General features: G+C 36.4%; 1 protein-coding gene across 11 annotated transcripts in view; it reads left to right on the forward strand.

The window, feature by feature from the left end:
• B3GALT1 (beta-1,3-galactosyltransferase 1) overlaps positions 1-19,165 on the forward strand; it is a 212,259-nt gene that overhangs the window by 138,467 nt on the left and 54,627 nt on the right. For all 11 annotated transcript variants that reach the window (XR_008577690.1, XM_054830419.1, XM_054830421.1 and 8 more), the window contains one exon: positions 11,755-11,860. The gene's annotated coding sequence lies outside the window, so the exon portion shown is untranslated. The remainder of the gene's footprint in view (positions 1-11,754; positions 11,861-19,165) is intronic.

The raw sequence follows: 19,165 nt of genomic DNA on the forward strand, positions 1-19,165 counted from the left end.
ACATAGTAGTAAAAATAACTAAAAAGAAATGCCAACATTCCCAGAGATATGCTGATATAATAGGTAATGCTTCTGCACCCCATGGGAATATCACAGAAATATCTTCAAAAGCAACATCCTTAGCTGTCCCACTGCCCTAAGAGACTCTCCCCATCTCTGCCACTAACAGTGTTCAGTATGTATATTAAAATTTACCAGCTAGCTGCTAGAAAACAGAAGGTATAGTCACTGAGTTGTTCTTTTCATTCTCTTAGCAGGGAATGTAATTTTGGTCTCTCTCTTCTATTCATGCTGATGATTTTCACAAAGCGTGTGTGTGGTCTTTAGGAAATCTATCATTCTTTCAGATTTGGCTGAATTTACCAGCCAAAAATTATGGTTAAATATTTAAGCATGCAATTAAAAGTTAAAAAGAGATAGATGACGTGATTGCTTAAGTCTCATTTCTTTGATAAAAATTGAAGGCTGAATTCTGCTGTTGTGCATAATCATTGGGAAGGAATTTGAGGAAAAACTATGGAATCAGTTCTGTAAGCAACAAAATTGTGGTAGAGTGAGACAGAGATACAGGGTGCCAAATGGGAAGGAACAGTTTGGTAGGGAAGTATATTTTCAAACTTATTAAAATGTATTATAAACAATCACAATGCACAGAAATAAACACAGTGGCAAGGGTCCTTCTGTTGACCAGCACTTCCTACTTTAAAAGCACCAGCTGCTAAACCTGGTGTAGTTTCAAAAGCAAGTGTAAAAAGGTAAGTGACAAATGCACATGAGTATGAAAGCCATATACTGAAATTATATGTTCCAGATAGATTTCTGCTTTTTAATGGGACTAAGGTTACTGCTGCATGTATGGAACAATGTGAAAAGGATTTATAGGGGCAGAAGGTGGAAAGATTGGAACGAGTCCAGAGGAGGGCCACAGAGATGATCAGAGGGCTGGGGCACCTCTGCTATGAAGAGAGTTGGGGTTGTTCAGCCTGGAGAAGAGAAGGCTCCAGGGAGACCTTAGAGCAGCCTTCCAGTACCTGAAGGGTGACTACAGGAAAGCTGGAGAAGGACTGTTTACAAGGACATGGAGCGATAGGACATGGGGCAATAGCTTTAAACTGAAGGAGGAGGGTAGATTTAGATTAGATGTTAGGAAGAAATTCTTCACTGTTAGAGTGGTGAGGCACTGGAACAGGCTGCCCAGAGAAGCTGTGGCTGCCTCCTCCCTGGAAGTGTTCAAGGCCAGGTTGGATGGGGCTTTGGGCAGCCTGGTCTAGTGGAGGGTGTCTCTGCCCATGGCAGGGGGGTTGGAACTAGGCGATCTTTAGGGTCCCTTCCAACCCAAACCATTCTATGGTTAAACAAAGGTGGACAATTAGTTCAGCTCGTGGACTTAAAACACCAAAAGCTAACTTATTCACATGCAACACTGGTGCTAAAATTACAGCGCAGCTCAGTAATATGAAAATCTTGATTTAGCCTATGTACACAAAAGGCCTTTTATTTTCATCTAAATGACAGGATTACACTCCTGTGCATTAGAAGTAAATATAAGATTAGACTGAGCTGTTCTTTACTTAGGACATTTCCCTATTCAGGGCTTCTGACCTAGAATTTTCTGTTTTAGTTTAGTTATCCATTGACTATTTTGTTATTTTACAACCAGAAAATCAGTGAGTACTGCAGTCCAGTTAAAAGCCCTGCATCATTTCACTAGTTGTTTGAACAGATCGTAACTACAACCTACATCATTGGTATTGCTGTAAGACAAAATTCTGTAGGATTTTGCCCAACATTCTGGAAAAGGAAGTAAAAAAGGATGAATACACAAAAAATGATCTCGCACTCCTAAATATCTGTTACCACTTAAGGGCATGCTGATTTACCTCACTACTGGGGATTTGTTGGCTTTTTCTCCATCTTCTCATACGACACCACCTATTTTAAATGTTGGCATATTTACATTTTAAAACAACCCAGAGACCCTACTTTACTTGTATATCTTGCTAAATGTGAATAAAATTCAAACTGAAATGCATCAACCATTTCTGCTGACACCCAAGGTGCCTATTCCTTTCCCTGACTTCTCCATAACTCTATACTTGGATTGATAAATCCTGTAGCTTGTTTGGTGTAACAGACTGTATTTTCACCATAATTTGTGATTCTGATAAAAATCTAACAATATTTTATGAGGCATTTGTCTTCAGTTTCAGGTCTTTCAATCAAAGGTGTGTACAAGGAAGCCTTAATATCTTTTGGTTGTAAATTAAAACCACACTTTTAGGTGTTATGGGGCTTAAAGATTATTTTTTTAAAGCACAATAAAAGTAAAATTATAAAAAACCTGCATGAATCAACAACATTAACAGGGAGCATCAGAAATTGACAGACCACTTTGCAACAGTAATCTAAGTGTTAAGTCTAGCCTCTTACTGAAATTGTCATCAAAGTCTCTGCTCAACTTCTCATTTTGTTTCATAGATGAAAGATCTAAGATGATCTTAAGTCAAGAACTGAAGAAACCATGGCATGCAAGAGCTTGAGAAATAAGAGTATTGCCAGCAAGGAAGCTAAGTGAGCAAAACCCAAAGAGGATTGTACTGCAAGTGGGAGATCTAGGAACAAGAGCAGGAATGAGGGTCTAAAGAGTAGGACTAACAAGCAAGCCACAAGACAAGGATGAGGTACAATAATATGCGTGTGAGTAAAAACAAAAGCAACCTGCTGAGTGCCCTAGAGCAATTAGTGTAATTCGCTCCCACACCAGATGGGTCAGCAGCTATTGGTCAGGCTAAGAGACCAGTCTTCAGTCCTGGTTGACCAGTTATAGCCAGATGGCTGGCTATAGTTGAGTCTTGAAAATAGACAACACGAATGTCCAGCTGAATTTTATAAACGTAGGACAATTGCCATGCACAAGTATAACATGAGCTCTTAAAATATATTAGATACTGCTACAGACATTATGTAATAAGTGGCCTGATTAGATCATTGAGAGCTTTGAGTTGCCAATGATCTCAGCCCATCATTGCTTTCTGGTTTTTAGCCTTGCCTTCACTTCAGAGACAGATTCTAATGAGATCCACAACTTTCTCCTTATATTTAGATATATTGCTTGAAATAAGCAGTACTTTATATGTGTGAAAGCAAACATACATGACTGTAGACAGTTTATTTTATATGCCATAGCACAAAAAGTATCTGCAATGCCTGTGTGAACCCATCAGCACAGAGGTAGATATAGTGAAGAGAGTCATGGTGTATTACACTTCATCTGCGGCTGAAAACTCTGTCAATTGCCAGAAAAGGGGAAGAGGGACATGGGAAATACAGATGGGTGATAAAGAGACAGAAGTTTAATAGCAAGCATACCAGAAAAAAGGGTATGAAATACATTTGATAGAGGTGAAAAATGTCAGCTTTTGCTTTTTATTTATAGACCTGCACAGATGTGTATAGTGTTTTGTCATACAAAAATTAAATTGATGCAGATAGCTCAAGGAGTAGAGATATGAAATCAGAATTGGTATGAAGAGAATATTAGAATAAACTAAGTTATTCAGAATAGGAACCACTTTAGCCTCTGGGTCATCACAGTAAATACTCAATGAATTATTCTGAAAAAATAGTAAGTATCTTGCTAATGAGGCCTAGGGTGTCGTACAATGTGGGGTACTCAGATAGGAATTAGTGATAAGCAGATAAGCCTTCAGTTAATAAAAGGTGTAATACTACAAAATACATAATAGCAGAAGCCACACCACACACACACACATCCAAAGACAAGGTCTGAAATACTAAGCAGAAATTGTTTCCTGAATGGAAGTCCTCTCAAAGACCAATCTTTTCTACAAACTACAGGAAAGATACAGCACAGAACTGCTTGTGAAGCCCACAAAAAGCACCAGTTAATTTCTGCTCCCAAAATACACCATAAAGGTATCAGAGTCCAGAAACATCTTTCATATTTGTACACATTTAACTGTTCTGAGAGATGCAAGACTTTTTAATTTGCTTCATTAACACTTGAATTCTAAAAGGGAAGAGAATGGGAGAAGGATTCAAAGATTCAAGAGCAATTGAAGGGACTGATTGAGAACTAGATCTAGAATAATGCTCAGTTAGCACCAGTTTCCTTTAATATGAAATGAATGAACTATTGGTTGTGTAAACAAGTTTTGAATTTCATTTCTGGTACTGCAGAAGCAGCAACAGCGATTTCTTTTCATACATTTGAGATGTATAAAGATAGGCACCAAACACTAACTGTTCGAAAACTCTCCTAAGTGTTTTTAATTACTTTTCTAATTTTTTTTTAAATGAACACTTAAGAACTTTCTTTTTTGTAACACATAACAGACCTTATTTTTATTTCCAGCACTGTGAAACATTGAGAGCTTATTACTTAGTACTGGATAGGAGGATGACCATTATTTACAACTCTAAATGATGATGAATTTTGCAAGTCTGATTCAATTTCACAAAGCAGCAAAATGATGTTTTAGACTGGATGCATGAGAGAATAAGAACTTGCTGGAAAACAGACAACTCAAGAATATTTCTAAGGGGAACTGTTTCAGATGAGAGAAAGAATAAAATGCATTTTCCTAAAGGACAAGGAGTTATTTTTACCTGTCTTTTTTCTCATTGTTAAGTGCTTTCCTTTTTTTCTTTTAATGAAAGTGGTATGGCAGAAAATTCGTGTTTTGGTTGAACATAGAGCAAGCAGCAAGCTAAATTATATACTCAATACTAATCTCATGCAATAATGATGAAATAAGTGTAAAATGACTGTAACCAAAGTAGACGCTTTATGAAGTAAAGTCTCCTCTAAATTCAGTCTGTGTAAGCAATATAGAGAAGATGGAAATACATTAAAAAAAGATGAAATTGTAGACTAGACCGGCCAAAAGTTTTAATGAGACTGTAAAACATTATGATAAGCCTCTGTTTAAAATATACTCAGCCTTTGTCGCTGCAGTATAAAGCAGATAAAAACTTAGCAAGACGTCAGGGAACATAATTAGAAGTCAAGCTGGCATGGAATTATGGTGCTCAACAAACACGAGGAGCCAATTCTGAGCCCCTGGACTGTGATGAGAAGTTCTGCTGACTTCAGCACTAAGAAAAAAATAACTCAAATAATTGTGGGCTGCAGGACTGGACCTTGGTCATTATTTAATCTAAATACAGTACAGCTTCAGTTTAGTAAGGGTGGCATGAACTTTGCAATGAACAGCTATTTAACAAAGAGGTCAAAAGTTTGCTGCTGCTACTAAGGAATTAATTTCAGGCAGCATACAGATGCCCTACTTACAATATATAGCAGTCATTACAAAAGAAATGGGTATTTATAGTAGAATTTATCATCCTCACATTGTCATATACAGACAGACACAATACTCTTTATTAGATCAGTTTAGATTAGCTTCAGGGGGTTTTTTTGTTTGGTGGGTTTTTTGGGTTTTTTTTACTAACTCTGAGGCCATATTTTAATATAGGCATTTTACAAAATGTTTAAGGTTTATAATTGGGTAAATTCCATTCAGCTTTGCAAGGATAAAATTTCCATAATAGGTCTGCAATTTAAGATCTTCTAGGAATAAAATTTCTTCTGAAATATCTGACATTTCCAAATGGAAATACCATCAGAACAAATCAACACTTGAGATTCAATTCTAGGTTTACAGAAACAGCTATAGAAAATAAGAACGACAAAGCAATTCATTCTAAAAAATGAAAGCTTTGAGCATAGCCAGTGGTTTCTAGTTCTTCAACAGTTTATTTTTTAACTTAAATTTATTTTAACTTAAATTACAGCAAGTATCGTAGCGGTCATAACTGTTGCCTGTTTGCCTAAAAATATTAGTAGTGAAGCTTACTGAACTACTCTGGCTTCGTTAAATGCATGGCAAAAGCCAAGCATTGGAATGTCTATTTTCCCATGCTAGAGCATTCAATGACATATGATCCTATGCCTTTTCTTTCAGACGGAGTCAAGGGAATAAGGTAGCACAAATGCCTGTAAAAGATAGCTGGCATAAAACAAGTTATACATTAGACATCATCCTCTGCAGTGATAAATTCTTTAGTGAGCTAGATGTCTAGGGGAAAAAAATGGGTAAGGAAAATGAACATGCCTTAAACATGATCTTCATCATTCTAATGAGTTATTTAGTTACACATCCCTCTCCTATTGCTAAGTAGGAGAATATATCATGATAGCCATTCTGCAGAATGTTCGTTATCACAAAATCAGGTTCCTTACACAAAGCTTGTCTGGTTAACATTTGTGCATATACCCAGTATTTTGTATTTGCACCTGTGTGAGGAGGTTTTATATATAGAAATTTTAAAACTACTCAAGGAAAAACAACATAATTCATTATAGTGCTAAAATAGTTGTCAAAAGTCAGAAGAAAGTATTACCAGAAATTCAGAACTGGCTATTTTTAAAATTATCTCATTCACAGGTGGTCCTATACTAACAATATACAGACCACAAAGTGCTTTGATTCCTGTTTCTATCACTCAGAATTATTAATACTCAACTGTTAGAGCTAAATATTCTAAAAACGGTCTCCAGACTCCCTATCCTATTTCTTCTTCAATGTTCTAGAAATAATTCTGGATGCTGCACCCACTTTCCTCTCTCCCCCCAAAAAGCTTGACATTGCATCCTTTACTGAAAGTTTCCTGATTAAATCACAGCAATTTTTCATGTGACTATTTAGTGAGAAATAAAAAAAAAAATTTTTTAAAGAAAGAAAGAAAGAAAAGAAAGAAAGAGGCTTATTTACCAGTGTGGAAAGAACAGTTAAATTAACAAGGACAAATAAGTACCTTCTAATATACTGAAGGCATCTTTATAGAAGATGAGATTCACGTTCACATCTAAACATTTTACAGACCTCTAAACATAGTTTGTTACACATATAGTAATATAAACTCACTGCTGGAAAAACTAAAGCCACATATATACTCTTTGGGAGGGTAGGGGGTGGGCTCTACGGAAGAAACTAGCATCAATTCCTAGGGCAGTTAGTGAGCAGCAGCTCATACCCGCAGTGCTCAGACCTAGCAGGAATAGATTTGCCATGTTCTTACTGTATAGATATAGGAACTAAAACCCTCTGCATCTCATACAGCAATCTAAACCATACAATTTTATTGATTTTACCACAATTTCTCCTGAAGGCATCTAGCTGGTTTGCTTGGGAGAGAAGCCTACAAGTCAACAGGATATATGAGGGGTGGGGAATAATGGAATCAGAGTCTAGAACAAAAGAAGTCAGACTGACAGATAGGCGTTATCTTCAGAAAACCTTTCTTTTAGTCCCAACCCTTTCACACTTGCACTTTCTCTGTTTTCTTGCTATGTGCTCCTCTGGTTTTTTGCTATCCTATTTCTTCAAGTTTTTTTTCTAATTACTGTTGTCTTTCCAACCTTTAAGCTCCTTCATACCTTCATTCACTCTTTTCTTCATCATATTCCTTGCTATATTTTTCTGGTTTTCTCTGTTTATTTTTCATTCTATGGTCCTAAACACATTCCCTCAGCTTGTCCCTCCATTTGCTCAAGCCCTTGCCAACTGATTTAAACTGATTTTAGTCACAGCTAAACCTGCCTCAAGCCTTTATACTTCCTTCTTCCTCCTCACAAAGAAGCTGCAATTTCAATAAGAACAATCAGTATCACGAGGAAAAGTGCTTGCCCAGGGCCTTTTTATTATTTTGAAGATCCGGGAATCAGTAACTAAGAATAGTAGGTGAGAATCCCCAAAGATACAAGCAGAAACAGTGTTAACAATCACCAGTTACATTGAGTTTTAAGCTGCTTTTTTAATCTGCTACTTAACAGTGGAACAGCAAAGCGGAGCCCAAGGTTCTTGCTAATCACTAATTTGAGCTTTGAAATTAAGTGAAGACATATTCAGAACAATTGAGTAGCAGCATTTTTGTGCAAGCGCACACAAGGTGAAAAGAAAAAGTATTATTTACAGACCATTCAATTCACTCGTAGTAGAAAGAATAACTTTTTTTTCCTTTTGTACTACAATACCTAGTATTCTGTAGTTACTTTCTACCAGTAAAAGTATTAGGGCTTTCTGACTGCTGGCTAGCATGGTCCTGGTGGGAAGGATGGCTGAAACACACACCGTACTCTTCCCATAGCCGTTCACACCTGGATTGAGGCACGCAAAGTTGAGGTGGGGATTCCAAACTCCCAGGCCCTGCAAACTCTTCCTGGAATATTCTTAAAGCAGTTATACAGGTTATGCTATTGCCTTCACAGTACACCCTCTCATTTGTAGTAATGTACACTGTTGAAGTGAAACCAGACTGAAGTAACTAATTTGAAAGGTTTTACATTATCTGAAATAATGATACCTACAGCTTAAACTTAAGATTCTAATTTCATATATAGAATGGAATCTGCTGTTTGGTTGATCTCAGTAACTGAACTAATCCATTAGACCAATTCATACGTATTGCATATACATAGAGAACAGAATACACTTGTTTCAACTTGCAATGTAGATGACGAAGCTCAGCTCATTTTGAAATGGTTGGATGACAAAAATATGGAAAGAAACAATTCCTTGGTACGAGTGATTTCCTATTTGGGAATTCTGCTGGATACTCAGCTCTTGACAGATGCTCCAAAAGCAGCAAATATACTGGGCATTTATTCCCATTTGTACTTGTACAGAAGCTTGTGACTTTTTTTTTTTTTTGGACATGTATGCCCCACAGCTGTTTCACCATCATCTTTTATTACCTTAATAAGCTAATATGTATGGTGGACTCCCTCTCCAAGCAGAATGGTGGAACCAAAACCACCAGGATGACAGCTCAAGGAAGCATTTAAACTAGCATCCCATCTTTTGTAGTGCAGAGAAACAAGATCGAGCACTTGAGTTTTGACCACTTTAGAGAGATCTCCTGTTTGCTGCAATTTAGATTAGCCTTAGCATGTGGGTAACAGTCTTCAGTGCATAATAGCTGAGGACTGCCAGGAGATTTTTAACAGAGAGCCCTCTTCTCTGCAGTGCATACACGTTCTTTCTCCACATCAGGGCAAGAAGCCCCAAATTTAGTTATCAGCAAGAGCCTTGTACAAGATTGCCCTCTCTTCTAAAAGCATTCCTCTAGGGAATTAAAAGTGATTAAGCAGTTTGAGAAAGGGCAATCTCAGTCTGGGCTGAATACAAATCAAAAATATAAACAAAGATGCACATCATTTAGACTTACTGCTAAGTATTGACAGCAACGTGGCCTTTTCCCTTTCCCTAGATAATCTTCTCTTCGAGTCTAACTTATACAGATCAAAATAATTATACTGTTCTTCCATACTAGTATCAAGATGTTCCTGACACTACACACTGCCAGATTTCAATGGGCTGAAGGGTTATCTGTTAGAACAGAATTATGAGTGGCCATTACTTTTCATGGGGATTTAAGAGTGCTTACTTTGTGTGTTACAAGCTTGTTTTCAAAAGAATCATAGTAGTAAATAGTAAATTCCAGTCTGAGTTTAATTTCCAAAGCAATTTTATGCTTTCAAAATGATTAAGTTATAATTTCTTTCTATCTTTAAACTATAAAAATCAGAAAGAGTTCCTCACGGTTTTGACCCTGGTAAAGATTTTAAACTGTCTCCTTCAGATAGATGGCTTAAAAAAGCAGTATAGTTTATCTCCCACCTGCTTAAAGGAAATAATATTTTATATCTATTTTATTCCAAACACAGAATGGAAAAGCATTGATTGGTGGTGGAAGGGAAGAAGCTCAATGGCTATGGAGATATGGAATTTTATAAGAAGTCCTAGTGAAAAAAAAATAATGGCAATTGTATTAATGTTTCTGCAACTCAAAAAATTGTAATGGAACAAAAATAAAACTAGTATATTTGCATCTGCATAGAGCAGTTCTGAAACCAGATTCAGATCACTAATGTTTTCTAATTGAAGGAAACCAAACAATGATTTCTCTTCCGCTTCAGCTATGAAACCAAGCCAAACCATCTTCCTTCCTGTTTATCCCACCACATTCCTTCTCAACTATTTGCCTGATTTGTAGGCCACATCCCAACCCAACAGAGATTTGTTTAAAGGTGGGAGGAGAAGATGATGAGTTTTGAACAGGACTTGTTTATGGCTGAAGACTGTAACCCAGCCTCTAGCACTCATGACAGCCTGCACTGCAATGCTCACCTTGAATGAGATAACATAGGGAAGGGAATCTACAATCAGGTAACAAAGTTAAAAACCTCAGGTTTTGCCACATTAACCTCTAAATGGCATTTAATAGATTGAGGGATAAAGTCTAACCATTCCTTTTTCATTTGAAGACAAAACACCATATCTGATTTATGTTTTATTACAAAAGTAGTGAGCCTAACCCTTAAAATAAATAATTTTCAATTAGAAATTAAAAAAAAATTGTGAATTTTTAATTCAAACTATTCATAGGAAAATTTTAAAGGAACAGGGATAAAATCTAACAGCCAATTCCAAGATATTTGATTTACAGAGTTTTTCGTACTTTTGCCCTTGCTGCACCAAAAGATAGTGACTATTCATGCAGTGTCTCTACACAAGAAAACTTCCTGATATAAATTCAACAAGAATGAGAACAATTACATATTCTGACCTATCTTTCTTCATTTCTCTCATATTTTGAATACAAGGATGATTTCCATTTGTATTCTACAATTTTGAAAATCCACTAATTGCAAGACACTAAAATAAGTGTTAATTGTCTGGATGGGCACCATCTAATTTCTAATAGACAGGTGGTCATATAAAAATTCAACAGTATCAGCAACAAGCTGGCAGTTACTGGTGGGTTGAGTGGTGTTAAGAAATTATTTGGCTCACAGCTGAACTTCCTATTTAACCACAGGGATGATCAAATTAAGTCAAGGTCAAGTATGCAACAGAGCAGCTGTGCCATGTAGCAGATAAGGACTGCTGGTGTGTATATATATAGTAAATTTGTTTTGATTTTCTAATCCACCATTCATGTCTTGCAATTCAAGGCTGCTGTAGGAGAGAAAGTGGCCTTCTGTGCTCTCAGCCTTTACTTTGGGCTCTTCAGGTTCAGCTCCTTCCCAGGCTGCTTGAAGCACTCACTGCATCACTTCAGTAACCCACCTCTGGTCTCCAAGAAAAGCCGTACAGCTGTATAATATGGCAGAATAACCAACAAATTCTCCCCCTGCTGAATAAGAGAGATGCTTAAATCTCCCTAACAGAATGAAATGACTGCACTAGGGGTGAAGTTCTTGCCTACAGAAAATTTTACTCTCAGATGTAGCCCATTTAGAACTCTTATTAACCACTACAAATATATGTTTTCAATATAGAGTGGGATTTGGGCGCCGTAATGCTTTGGCTTCATAATCTATGATTTTCCTGTTTCAGTAAATGAAAATAAATTGATTTATGGCAGTTAATGCCAGGTACTGAAAACAGTAGCTGTAATTTTTTGGTACCCATCTGTCCTCCTCTTACTCCATCTGTTTCCTTCACTCATTGCACTGGAATCCTGCTTCACAAAATGGAATCCAAACTCTTTCGTGTAGCACAGTGTAAGTTACCTAGCTACCCAGCTGAAAGACATTCTCAAAATAAATCACTTTCCTTGTACTCTGTAGAAGGCAACAGACATTGATTTTGTTGTTAATATATTTCTGAGCAATCCTTCTTTCAACAAAATATAAAACTGTCAGTAAATTTCCTCTAATTTCAGATTGTGCACTTCAAAATAATACCATCAAAGGCTCATCATTTTAATCAATTATTGATTACACCTTGGGGACTTTCAACCGATTCCACTTAATGCTTCTTTTAAAATGGTAAGTACCTACGTAACTGTATGATATTATAAACTGGTTTATATTTTTATAGCTAATACAACAGTATAAATGCATATGATTTCGTTGGATAGTATAACTTTTATTAAACTGTGTTGCCTAAGTTTTTTTATTCTTTAACAATTCTTTGGCCTGTTAATGATTAAAGATTTTGATTTGACTCTCTACACTAAATGTGTTTAACAGGAAAAGAAAACCTAACAAAGCCCTTCCCCATTTACAATCCAAGATGGAAGATACAATATAAAGGCTGAATTTAATTTTTTGAGAAATTTTGCATAACACAAATACAAAAGCCACTACTAAAAACATTTGTTCTATGGGATACTATAAATAAATTCCATTATTATCTCATCTTTGAGGTAGTGTGGTAAGTGAGGTCATTCGCAGGTTGAGAAGGGGGAGGTTGCTGTTGCTCTGTGAAAAGGCTCACAGTTTAAGTTTCTCAATATTCATGGTGTCTTTCTTTTCTATACTAACACAGTATCTAGAATACCTACGTGCCTTAAATACTTTAATGCATTTACCACTTCCTTATTAGCATCATATTAAAAGGGAATAGTTACATTTTATTTGCAGCTACAAAGGACTTTTGAGTGATTCTGAATTTATACAGAATAGAATATACAAGAATACTAGCATACAGAGTACAGTTCACAGCAACGTACATTTAAACACACAACTCTGACTAGGGTGATAGTAACTCTAGTCATCACTTCTTTTTTAGCCTCACATGTTATTTCACCAAAATTTCAATAGCACAACTGCCTGTCAGAATTTTATTGAGTCAAAAGCAGTGAACTACCTAACTTCTTGAGACATAGAAGGAGCATTTATAACGTAAGGGAATTTAAAAATATGTAGCGAGAACTTAAGTTGGAAATTAAATGTTTTTCCAAGATGAAAAATGGAAACAAGCGCTGGTAATAGCACTTTCTAAAATAGAACTTTCATGTTAGAGATCCATTATAGTGATGTAGGTGACTAAAAAAAATTAGGATTGCTATTCTTTTAATCTTTATGTGTATATTTAAATACATATAGGCCATTTCTCCTTTCTATGGCAGAGTTTGAAGTACATACAAATGAAAGCAAAAAACAAATGGCTAGTATTAATCATACAGAAAAAAATTGAAGTCAATATACCTCCTGTGGTCTTTTAAAAAGCATTAATAATAAAGTATTTGCATAAAGTGAAAGCAAGAAAACACATATGTGAGAAAACATGCATCATTTTGACATCTGTGAGCTACTTCTCTTGATCTGCTCTATAAATAGAAACTAATTATATAGAGACTAAAAACAAGACAATGCCCTAGAAAATAAGAGAGACTGTTTTTAAAATATACTCTAAATAGTGTAAGTCTGTATCATACAGATACACAACCATTAAACACGTTTAAATTATAAATCTTTTTTGGTGTAGTGTTCCTCCTTTTACAAGCAATGGTTAAACTTCCACTAACTCCACTCAAAGCAGGATCAGCCTTGAGGCATTCTCTCTCTAGTAATATTTCTAGCCTACAGAGTATCAATATTAACTGTGAACGTCAGAAGAACTGTATAGTGAAAAAAAGTATTCAGTGCTCTAAATGAATGCCTGAGCTCTGACTTTTAAGTGAAGACAGAGATCAGCAAGTCAGCTGCTGTTCATATTGCTTTCTTATTCATAATCAAAAACCAGAGGCTTGGAGAGTCCTTAGTAACATAATCCATTCCTTCCCAGAAATTTGATAGAGGTTTTCTTTTAAAATAACTGTATTCTCCTGCTTTGGTTATAAATATACCTTCAGAAACAAGTACGATCCAAGGCTCAATTCCAAACCCAAAAGCTGACACAATATAGGGGTCAGCAGTGAGGTTGAAATTTCAAAGTAATGTGCAGAGTCAGTCCCATCAAGGTGGGTGTTAGGGCTTCTCAGTTTCAGAGAGTACTTCAGCTGCTGTCTTTGAACAGTAATGTTTCCAAGACTCACTGCAGAAGTGCATATCAAGCTCTTTCTTCGAGCAAATAGCAACCTGTTTATATATCGGCAAAAGGAGGCTGGCAACGGACAAAACAGAAGGCACTTCAGCTACTCAGAGCTGGAGAGCACCATTAGAGGGACTGAAATGGAACCAAGCAGGGAAAGTTATCTTCCATGGGAGCTGGGGGCAGGAGGTGGCTGGATGGAGCCACAGAGCTCAGCCAAGTTAAAAGTTGCATGCTGGATTTCACAAAATTAATTACAACCATGGCCTTTATTTTTAGACAACTGCACTAAGAGAAGGGAGATTAAGATGCCAGAAATTACTATCCTTCACAGGCAGAATCACTCAGGAATCCAATCTGTATGATTGCAGATACTTGCAAACATTGATTCACCAGGATACAGCACTGAGCAACAATTCACGTAGTTTTAGCACCATGCAACAACCCAGCAGTCAAAAAATTTATCCCATTAGAACAGCGTACGAACTGACAATCTGCTATGCTGCTTTACAAAATCATCATAGGAGGAAATATCTTTAGGTTTGCCTTAACCTACCATCTGTCCACACAAAAAGTCAAAATGCATTAATTTACAGACAACATTTTGCCAGCCAGTAGCTGACATTATTATTCCTTTCCCCCACTCTTCACCTTAAAATGGACTGTTCTGTATCCTTTCAGTCATGGCACATACATTTTCTGTGAAGAAAATAAACCAAAGCAACTGGATACGTATCAGTGTGCATAAAAGCACAGTCTAGGGTGGAGTACACAACCCAGTGCACATGCTCTCTATTTGCTGTATACTGCTACCGCAAAGTGCAGAATATTTGCACAAATACAGGGAATACTCAATGGCAGCAGGAGGCAGCACTTGTAGCCTAGACCAGACCTAAACTGTGCCTTCAGAGACCTATTTCAAACCAGCTGGACGTTAACCTAAATACCATTTACTTGAGTTTCAAATAAATGACACATTCTTAGTCCTAACTTCCTGTTTCAGAGTGCAACGACGTTTTAATCTATCCTGACGTGAGGACAAAATGAATCATGGATGCATTGGGCATGCTAAATGAGGAACGGGCATAATCATTTAAAGCAAAAGTAATTAGATCACAGGCAAAGCATTTAAATAGTTCCAGCAGCAATTATTTCATTTCCAGCTACTTGAGACTATGAGACCATAACCTGAAAATTTAGTCAATCACTTTTGGTTTGTAGACAAGTGCAAAATTACAGGATTTTAGCCTTCCATGGTTAACTGATCAGAACATGCTTTTCATTCACTCTTCTTTAGATTTTATTGTTAATGCAGAAAGTCTACATAATACTGAAAGCTGACAATGCAGTGTCAAATAAATGGAACTTAATATCAAAATAACAAGCCCTGTTGCACTTTTTGGTAATTTTTCATATTTAATTAACTGAAAACTTCACTTCTGAATTTTAATTCACTGACAAATAACTTCATTAACACAAAATTATGATTGCCTGTGGTGTTTCATGTCCTTCCAGAAGGCTGACTTCAAAAACATACAGACTTTGAAGGGGAAAGGTGGCAAGAAGGAAACACAGTGGAACAACCTTAGCTTGTATTACTAAAAGCAAAATTCCCTGTACAAACTCAAGTTGAATGGAATCTTGGAGGTGAGAACAGAACAGGGATTACATAAAAAGTTATGGGAATGACAACTGGAGGAACCTAGCAAAGAAAAAGGGGAGGACCCTCAAGGTAGGAGATGCAGCAAAATAACTATCTGCATAAATTTAAAGGAAAAAAGGAAAACATTGACAATGTGCATAGCCTTTTGAAAGATAAGAAAATAAATTGGAAGGATTAAACAGGATTTATCAGTTGTCAGAGAGATATAAGTCTTTCTTTTCTCCCTTCCCACCTTCTGCATCATCAAGTTCAGCATTATCATTAGAACATTTTTCACCTTCTCAAATAAAATTATGAACAGCGGTCCTGATGCCAGGGAGCATGGCAGAAGTTGCTCAGCTGTGCCTGGTTCTGTCTGCTGCTGAATAATCTATTGTAATCAATGTATTAAAGAATAAACCCAAGACAGTTTTCGTGATGACAACCTGAGGAGCTACACTAAAATTACAGTTAATTATGTATATGTTTAGCCCTCTGTAAAGGACCGCAGGCTTGGCATGAAGTTGCTCTTCAGCTTGATAGGCAAACAAGAACAAACTGCACTGACCTTCAGCACAACGTAATAGTGCTACCTACATTGCAAAGCAAAGAGGTGAAATGTCACTTTACTCAAGCCTCATATCTCATAGAAAGAAGTAGCATTTGCTTGTTATATTTATACAAGTTTAGAGGACACTCTACATACATAAAAACAAAGAGCACTGAGTGCAGTTCTGCTATGTGCTACAGGAGAACTGCAGAAGAAATGCGTGAGAGAGATCCATACACAGGCCCAGTCCTCAATAACATCAAGGCTGCATATTTGACCATGATAATCACTGAAGGTACGCCAAAAGCATACACACCATGCTAGTGGCCAGTCTATTACTTGCTTTACTGTGTCCAAGTATTTATAGCCAAGTCACAACTGCTTGGTAGCTCACACAGGAACTTCTGATCTCTTCTGGTCAGGCTATTGCAGCCATCTATTTTCTATCTCTTGCATTAATCCTTTGCCTGTTCGCTTTGTCCCTTCCCTTCAGACACTGTATGGGTTTTGGCTGGGATAAATCTAGTTTCCTTCATAGCAGTTTGTACAGTGCTGTGTTTTGGACTTGTGCCCAGAACAGTGTTGATAACACACCAATGTTTGAGCTTAACAATGCTTGCACAGCATCAAGGCCATCACTGTTTCTCACACCACTCCACCAGCAAGCAGGCTGGGGGTGCACAAGACATGGGAGGGGACACAGCCAGGACGGCTGACCCCAAACGACCAGAGGGATATCCTATAAGATATGATGTCACGCTCAGCAATAAAGCTGGGGGGAAAAAGGAGGAAGGGGGAACATTCTGAGTTAAGGTGTTTGTTTTCCCAGCTGTTGCGCACAATGATGCCCTACTTTCCTGGAAATGGGTAAATAGCTGCCTACTGGGGTTAACCCACAACTGACACAAAATACCCCGTTATTTTAATTAGTAGCAAAATAGCAATGGATCACTCTATTGTCCTCTTTGCACCTCTTTTCAGTTATTAACAGAAAACTGAATGCATTTACTAAGAGCTAGAAGTTAAAAAGATACATGTGTCGGGCTTTTACAAGGTCACAAAATACTTGTGTTTAACTCTGGCAAGTTTGTGTAGAGAAAAAGTACCATGAATGGAAGGAGGTCTGGACTGCATTGTATGTCCAATTTTATCTGTATTTCATTTACACTTCTGCTTCTATTTCTATATTCCTACAGACCATATCATCTAATTAGTCTTTGTTTTACAAGTTTATTGAAATACAGTTCCATAGCCAGGAGTATTAGTTGTGTTTATTTTATCTGTAACTAACAAAACAAAAAGACATTCACAGAAGCAGATGACTTACTTTAAATCATGTCTTAAGAGACATAAGCTAATCCACTGCACTGATAAAACAAGATTGGTTTAGATTCACATATACGATAAAAATCCTCTCAAATAATATTTCATATGCAGAGCAAACCCAAATAAAAAAATAAATTACATTACATGATTTGACACAGAAATACAATGGTTAAAATTGCATAAGCCTAAGTAGGTCAGAACTCCCACTGACTTCCATATGAATTTGTGGGGTTTTGTACTTGTCTTCTCCCTGAAAATACACATCTTTGTGAAATAAAGTATTTTGCCTTTTTTTTTTTATTCTTTGACTGTATTTTCATAAGGTCATACTAATTTTCTTTCTAAAAGACTGTTCTAGAACATCAGGAAAATATGTGCAAAAATAAATATATTCTGTTCTTGAACTTACTCAGCTAGTAATAACTGCCATATTAGTGAATAACAAACATTTCAGGTAGACTGAAAACCATTCTTCTGTTAGAAGCACAGTAGAGATGTAATCTTAGATTTTGCTAGTGCATCAAGAGTTAAGCTCAGGGAAAGATCAATAATGTATTATTGATTGCAAAATTTAAAAAAAGTTAACAGATATGTCTACTATTGGAATTTTCATTAAGCCAATGTAAGACCTCTCAAATGAATCTTTGTAGATGGCCTGTCTTCTATAATGACATAATTTTGCAGAGAAGAATCATTTGATGAATGATTAAAATACCAAAGTGAAAAGAGGTTGAGAAAGAAGTAGGAAATGTTTTATGCTTCTGTCAATTTATTTTTCCTCCAGGACTAAAAAACACTTTACAAAAGGAATTTAAATCTTTGAAGAGCAATATATGCAGGTAAAAAATATGCTATGTAAAATAATACTATATGCACATGACTTCTTCAGAGGCAAAGCAGGGAAGCTGACTAGATAACACATCTGGCACAATATCAGTATAGAATATTAGGGGGAAAGAAGTAAGAGAAAGGAAAGTTACATTTTGAAATTATATTACTATCACAGCAAAAAAGATGTCGACTTTTACCTAATACCACTGTCTCTCAAAGAACACTAATCCCATTTATCAACCAAAAATAACATTTACCCCTCCTTCAAAAGCCATCTGGGAATTGAATCTTTGTGCAATCTATAAAGAGCACACAGTCTGGATATAACTTTTTTTACTTAGTCATCACAGCTGATTTAAAAGCTATGTGGACATTGCTACTCAGATATTATTATGAACCAAATGACCATTCTCTCAACCTCATCTTATCTGAGCCCAGAAGGCTTGTCATCAGAGAGATATGAAAACACACTCTGCTTCAGCAGGCTCTTAGTTGTTGTTCTGCACCGAAAGCACTAGGGGGTTCCTATAACATGAATTTAATTTGGGTAGCAATGATATTATGAGGTATTGCTGTAAGTGCAAGTGCCACTTTCCCTCATCACATGGTAACAGCTTGAATATTTATAAACATCAAGTATGAACATTTTAAATGCTGGGGATTGAACGTACCAGTGATTCTCTCATCACCATGTTTTTTCTGCTACTAATACACACACATGAATAGTTTTATATCCTCACCATTTGCCTTAACGTGGGGGTTTTTTTAATACTTCCATAAATCTTTCCAAATTTTGTTGCTTAATCTTTAGTCACCTTGTTATTATGTAACTTCCCAATTATAGTAAATTCTAAAATTTTTCAGCTACTGAATAATCATTATCTTAACACAGAATTTGTAGTCATAGGAGTATAACTCATTTCTTCCACCAAGTACTTCAAAAAGTAGCAGCCAATAACAAATTTT

This window comes from Grus americana, chromosome 6 (assembly GCF_028858705.1).
Source record: "Grus americana isolate bGruAme1 chromosome 6, bGruAme1.mat, whole genome shotgun sequence".
NCBI classification, from domain to species: domain Eukaryota; kingdom Metazoa; phylum Chordata; class Aves; order Gruiformes; family Gruidae; genus Grus; species Grus americana.